Genomic DNA, 7174 nt, shown 5'->3' with positions numbered 1-7174 from the left:
TTTTCCTTCTGTCGATTCTGTGGATGCATTTGTTGCTCCAATAAAATGTTCCTAAGGCTTACACAAGAGGTATTATTTTTGGTCATCAGTGAGATTCTTTAAAGCAAAACAGTCTTGAGACGTTTTCAATGCTCTCAAAATCCGTTTGGATATAATTACAGGTATTGAACGATGCTGAAACTTACTATAAACGTCTATTACCTGTGAGCTATGGTAAATCACCACTTTCAAAGAAATGAGGTAGTACTGTTGTTGTCACTTTTTAAAAGCAACGTTAACAAAATGAATGGCCTGAGGTAGATGGCTCCGAATCGTAATGTCAATGTGAAATGCGTTTTGTGTAAAATACTCGAATTGGCTGGCACATTGCATTTAGACACTTGCTAAAAATATCTTTTTACTGGAGTGTGAGTTTTGTTAGCAGTGCAATACTTCTTAAGGTAAGAATAATGGCAGTAAACAAACATATAATTAATTAATAAACATCATTTCACGATGTCTTTTCTGTGCCAGGTGTAATCCAAAAAAATTGTAAACAAAGCACAAGTAGTTCGCGAGTCTGTTGCGTGCTCGCCCCCGATCATTACGCAGTTACGTCATAGGGTCTTTGACGCTCTCACGTCACGTACAAGAGGCCAGGGTAGATACGAGGCGATGGTGGCTGGCCTGTACTCCGGGACGGTGTGAAACTGCGCCGGAGCCGACGGCTTATTTATTGCATTATTTAATATTTATTTGCAAAAAAATAAGAGTGAACGGAAGGTCGAAGGATTCCTCCCTGCCCGCTCTGTTCCCGGGCTCCCCCTCAGGTGAGTGTGCTGGGGTGTCCCCCCCCGTGCCTCGGTATGTTTTGGCCGCGGCCTCCGCCTGCAGCCTGGGGGTCCGCCCTCCATCTCATAACAACAACAAAACCAGCCAGCCAGCCAGCCGGGGAAAGAGAGAGAGAGAGAGAGCGGACAGGAAAAGCAGTAAGCGCGCAAGGGGAATCTCTCATCAAAACAACGCGTGTGGAGTGGCCCGTGGGGTTGCGCGTAGTCTCGATCAAACAAAGAGCGAGGCGAGCGTGGAGATCGGCCGGTGACAGGCGTGCCGCTCGCCCGCTGGAAACACAGTGACAACGCGGCGAGAGGACAGCACCGGGGCATGGCGAAAGGCGATAAAATATTAATAACCATCGCAGTTTTAACCCAACGGGGATGCACGTACGATAATGCACAGTCGGGAGGTTGTGCAGGTAGGCAGGTCGGGCATGTGTGGACAGGATCCTGCCGAGGAGATCGGCAGAAGGGGTCTACACTCTGGGAGTTGAAGCAAGATGCAATACGGGCGTCGAGTTCGCGAGTTCCCCAGCTCGGTGCGGTGAATAATGAGGACAGCCCGGGCGGGTTGGTCTGGACAGTTCCCGTATTCGCGAATGAAATGCTGCTGTCAACGTGTTCGCTCACTTTCCAGTCGGTACCGTCCAGAGTGTGGCCCTGTCTCCGCGCGATTTGTCGGGATAGGAAATATTTGAGGGCTCATGCACAGACCGGCTTTATGCTGCTGTCGTGACACGCAAGCTAAGTCTTCAGCTTTATGCTTGCTAGAGTTTGATTTAATCGGAGCAATAACTGGATATTGGTGGTGGTGCTTAAAATGAAGGCGAAAGCATTTACTTCTTTATAATTCTTCCGTTAAGACTCAATTACGCAGGTGACGGCAAGTTCTGGTCAGTTTGAATTCCTTACTGTGTGTGTTTTCTGTGGATCAGAGCACACCGGGGTCCCTACTGCAGATGTGCAGGGTCTTCTAACCTCACTGGGTTGTGAATGTGGCTTTTGCCAACAAGGTCGTGCACGTGTAGTAAATACCACGCACAACCTGAGACGGCTCTGCCTGAAGAGTACTTCATCCCAGACAGAGTTGTTTCTTCGTGTTTTCATTCCGAGGAGAGTGTGCCATACTCCAAATGAGATGAGTGGTTTGTTTTGTGACTCTGGGGATGCTCTGATCAATATGGTGCTGTGCTTTATTTCCTACCTGCTGGTTAGGTAGAGAGCTTTTGTTTGGATCTGATCTCCTTGAGTTATCTTCCCTAAAAGTCTGAAATAACACTTGTTTAGCAGGTTATAACTACATTTCCTAAGAAAAAGGTCAAGCAAAATAAGTTATTTATATGCAGTAAATCTAAATGCACTACTGTGGGAGGGTTAAGAGGGTGATGCATGGTGCTGAAATTACCTGGGCACCAGATATCCTTCCATATGATGTAGCCTTCCAACATTGTACTGTTGGCAGTGAAGTTAAGCCTGATTCAGATGTGATGGGGATGTGCAGACTTGTCACACCAGTTGGCTTTACGTGTCTTTATTATGAGTGTGATATTGCCTCTTTACTGTTTCTTTTGGAATAAGGTCAGTTTTTGGTTTCTTCTTAATTTTGGGTTGAGTGAATGAACCCAGTTAAAGCATTATTCAGTAAAAAGCCAAGGCTCCTGCTTAATTCAATGTCTAGTTAATTTCAGACAGCGTGAAAAACCTTTTTTTGGGGAAAAAAAAGTAATGAATTGCTGAAATGACCAGGGGATTGGAACAAAGAAGGGCACTGTTTTAAACGTCATACTTCTCACAGGAGTGCTCATAACTGTGCCAGAATCAAGGCGAATAGTTCAGTGCTTTTTTATGTATGTTTTTCCAAAGAGAGGTACATTGCCATTTATTTTTTGGGGGGAAAAAGTTTTTTAAAGTAGCGTAATTCATTTATCTGTTTTGAAATGGGTAATCGGGTTCAGACTAGTATTTAAAGATGCATGTTTAGTTAAACCACAGAGCAACAAGTGGAGTTGTTCCAACAGCTGTGTAAAAGGGGCTTTTTCCCCCATGTTTGCTGCCCATGCAAGTGAAAGAGCCCTTTTTAAAGATGAGTAACTACACTCTCTGCTTTCCTTTTAAATAAAATGTATTCATTTCCTTTTAATTTTGATTTTAAACTTTAATTTCTGACATATCCCTTCTGTGTTTTATAAAACACAGTGTTTGGTCTTGCTTCCATTATCAGGTTTGCTAATTGTTGTAGAAAAAAATAACTGAATGTGATGGGAAGGACTCTGAATTTGTCACTATCCACCATTGGCTGCTTATTATGGTGTCTGTGCCTTTTTTCCTCTTAGAATTGGCAGTTTTCTTCCTTTTAAATGCCAGATGGCAAGGTCTATAAAAGCACTTTACCATTATGCTGTTTCGTAGTTTACATAATTCAAGACACTCCTATATGTGTTAGCGTTATGCAACCATAGTTTCACTTTTAGATAAAATTCATTCAATTTCACGTTCTTAAAGTAGAGACAACAGTGATACTGATATTATTTTCTCATGCAGTCTATTGAATCCCCAAAGGGCACATAGACTGATAATGTGGGTATGATGCCATGTTACAGACTCCTTCATATTTAAACAATTTAGCTTTGGCTAAATCTTGTTCTACTGATCCGTTTTTTTATTGCTATATTTCATGAGCTAATAAAAGTCGTTAATCTCATATGCAGCATATTAAGAAAAGCAAGAGAGACAGCAAGGTGCTTACAGAGCTGATCTTTATCAGCTAAGACCTGTGGCCAAAGACTTATTGCACAGTTGTTGAACTTATAAGAGTCAACCCCAGTGGACTGAAAGGTCCAGTCGAAGTGAATTGCATCATCTAGATTTGATCCTGCAGATTCCATGCTGTAGGGCCTTTGCGGTGAGAGACTGTACATTCTTATAGTGCTACTCATGAACTCTTCCTGCTTCATAAAAGGCCTTAAGTTTGTTAACCAGTAGTGAGATGCACAAATAAATATCTATGCAGAACATGTAGAATGAATCAGTTAACACATGCATCAGGATATGCAGCAGTTAATATAAGAAAAATGTGAAAATATTTTATGTGGATCAGTCTGAAAGCAGGGTGATTTTCTGTTGGTATAGTTCTAACTGGGCTTGATTTTTAAACACTGTAAAAAAAAAGTTAAGTTGTTTGGAAAAGCAATGATGTTTGTAAGAAAAAACAAACAAATCTGGAAGTCTTGATGTTCACATATACTTGATCTGTTAAGTTTGTATTTTCTGGTACAAACATCAGTAGATTCTATACTATTATCAAACTATGGCCCTTCTATTTAAACTTAGAAATGCTGCTAGTTTGTTTTACAATATAACTTCTCCTTGGACTTTTTCTGTTTTGCTTTTTTACTTTTTCTAGATGCAATCATCTGAGAAAGTTTACAAGTGGGAGAAATGCTAACATAATGCAGCAGTGTGAATTTTGAACTAGAAAATACTTTTAAGACAAAAGAGGAATCTTCTGGCTTGGAAGCTCTTGCACATTGCAGTGAGTTTGCTAGGACATGTTGGCTCAATGCTGAGCGTAAGAAAACGTTGACAGTCGGACAATTACTATATTAATACATAGTTAATTAGTTATAGTTAATTACTATATTACTATATTGTCGTAATTGCAATATAGGAGGACACTTTAAGGACTAACTCTGTAATGCACAGTTATGTAATGATTACGAGTAGAACATAGTTGAGCATGTAATAAAATGCATTCAGAATTAGCTTTCAATACAGAAAGTCATCTGGCTACCGAACAGTGAAAGGGTACTTTTCTTTCGTGTTTAGATGGGTTAAGTGATTTGTCTGGTGGATTAATGTGTGTAAGCAGAATAGTCAGCTGTTGCTCATTGACAGCGATTTTAGATCTCTTGTATTGAGAAGTGAGAGTCATATGATGCGAGTGGTTTTTTTTAGTCTTTTGTAAAACTTAATGCAGTATCTACAGACCTTTCGCCATCCCAACTGAAAACTTTACATGGTAAAATGCTCATTGCTGAGGTAGTTCAGGATTTTGTGTTATTGCAAAGATCTGAGTGGACAGCGTAAAGTAAAAATAAAAGCGTAAACTTGACTTTTTTTTTTAGCTGACTTCCATAAAAAAACTTGCCTAGTTTACACTATTAGTTCATTTGCGTTCTGCCTGTATCAGAGAGCATGTGCAGCTAGAAAACAGGTTTGAATGTCTTGCTTAACCTGAAAATATCAGGTCTTGTTAACGCATCAGCGTTCCTTTGCCACCATAATTCAGGGCAGCAGTTCTCTGTTATATTCTGTGCTTTCACCCAGGTTCCACGAAGGAAAGCAAGATCCTAGATCTGAATTCAAACGTAAGCCTTATCTTACGTTGCATATACTTTCTTCAAAATTCACCCTGCTGCTCATCTTATTCTGCGCTACAGGCCACTGTTAAGAAATGTTTCTGATGTGTTCTTACGGTGGTTGTGACGTTACTGAAAAACATGTTTGTTTCTGTGTGAATAGGGACACTTCCCACATGTACAGTTGTGGTGCATGGAAAAAATGCTATGTTTGTAGGTGGTGTCTGAGTTAAAGCAACATTAAGGAAAAACCATTAAAGTAATTAATTTAGTATTGTCAAACAAATTAGGTTAAAAAATGTTATCTCCATATTACCTTAGACGTCCTGAGCCCCTTGCTACAGCTGCTTAATGGATTGTAACAGCATTTATTACAGCCTGTTTTAAATTAATCATAAATTATTCCTTGGGCTGGGCCCCATTATTTTTCAGGTGTGGAAAATGATAACATTCCAGGTTTAATGATAGATTAGTATGTTTCATTAATAGACAAATGGATTGTAGGCAGTGGCTAACTTTAAATTTGTTGAAAACATTACTACATTTCTGTTTCACACTGATTCATAGATCTGTTCTTTCCCCGAGTATAGGGCACTCCTTTGTGTGAGTGGCGTCTGCAGTTTTTCTTATCACCCATTCATATACTTGATGTATTCAATAAATACATATTATTGATTATAGTCCTGGTGATTTTATTGTAGTGGTTAAGGAGAGATGGTGAGCTTATGGGGGGGTTACAGACCTTGGAAGTTCTTCATAGTACTGTATGAAAAGTGATCCATTCCAATCCTTGTCTCCAAGCCAAACAATGCCATGTCTTGACTGTATATTCAAATGCTGACTGTCCCCACCTGTCGCTAACAGTTGTATGGTCTTTCAGATTTTCACATACTGCACCCTCGCCCCTTTACTGCAAAGCTTTAGGGACTCATCTGTGTCCTGATCGGGCAGTCATTATAGCAAGGTTGTGCTACAGAGTTTGATTTCATTCATATGATATTCATTCAAGGTCTTAAGCATAAATGAATGCTTTCCTGTGTATACTACTGTAAAAAATGTTAGTTTATTCATTATTGTCTTTAGAAAGAATCTGAATTTTAACTTTCATCTTATTTTTCAGCTGTGCATAAATTGGTGAGTGAATATGGTACATTGCATGCATTTCTCATAGTGCTTTATGGGGCATTTATGCAAAATGAAGCCCTGTCCGTTCAGCTAGCATTGCTTTGTGGCTTTTTGAATATATGCTACAGATCCAATATTGCGTAAATACAAAGTGAGTAATGTTGACTGTCGAAACGGAAGTATAACTTTTAAAAATATTTTCAACTGAGTTTTTGCATTCTGCATTGTCTCTACACAAGAAATCTCATACTGTCCAGTACATTGGACATTTTTATACACTTCACGAAATAAAACGCAATTATTCTAACGTATTAAGATTAGCAGGTTGCTTGGTCCATTTTGAAACAAGTGATCTGGACTTTATGCTTAAGCAACACTGTTTTGCTGTCATTCATCAAGACGTTGCTTGTAAGATTTGAGGCAAACACGAGTGCATATTGCCAGAGGGATGTGTAGTGATTGTAAATAGTAGGGAGAAGGAGGGTTTTCTGGTTATCATGCAGGTAGTCATGAGACTCTTATGGGTGTGTCCTTCTGAGGTCTGGAGCACCGATAAACTAGACTGAGACAGCAGGTCATTAGGTTTCTCGTGATGAGCACTTCTGCCTTTAGAAGATATCTTTAATCAGTAACTAGCAGTGGGTTGGATCACTGTGTTGACACTTGAATGTATTCTTGTTTTGAAATGCTGTAGAGGTTCAGTGAGTAGACCATTTTTACTTGGACTTGTCTGAGTTTTTCTGCAGCTTGCTTTATGTTTTGTTTTGTAGGAAAGATGCTTTAGCATACATGCAGTGTTAGTCATTTGTTGGGGTAAGGTGATTACAAAGGCAAGTGATATTCATTTATAGTACTCCAGGCCTTATGTAATGCAAG

General features: G+C 39.8%; 1 protein-coding gene across 5 annotated transcripts in view; it reads left to right on the top strand.

The window, feature by feature from the left end:
* Positions 1–625: 625 nt before the first annotated feature.
* mtmr3 (myotubularin related protein 3) overlaps positions 626–7174 on the top strand; it is a 30032-nt gene continuing 23483 nt past the window's right edge. For 4 of the 5 annotated variants that reach the window (XM_088936180.1, XM_088936179.1, XM_088936177.1 and 1 more), the window contains exon 1: positions 930–1234. The gene's annotated coding sequence lies outside the window, so the exon portion shown is untranslated. Of the gene's footprint in view, positions 810–929; positions 1235–7174 lie in introns of those variants that run through there. The other variant, XM_088936178.1, reaches the window with a different exon arrangement.

Source organism: Atractosteus spatula, chromosome 17 (assembly GCF_055471065.1).
Source record: "Atractosteus spatula isolate fAtrSpa1 chromosome 17, fAtrSpa1.hap1, whole genome shotgun sequence".
NCBI lineage: Eukaryota > Metazoa > Chordata > Actinopteri > Semionotiformes > Lepisosteidae > Atractosteus > Atractosteus spatula.
This window is presented reverse-complemented; position numbering and strand designations above follow the sequence as displayed.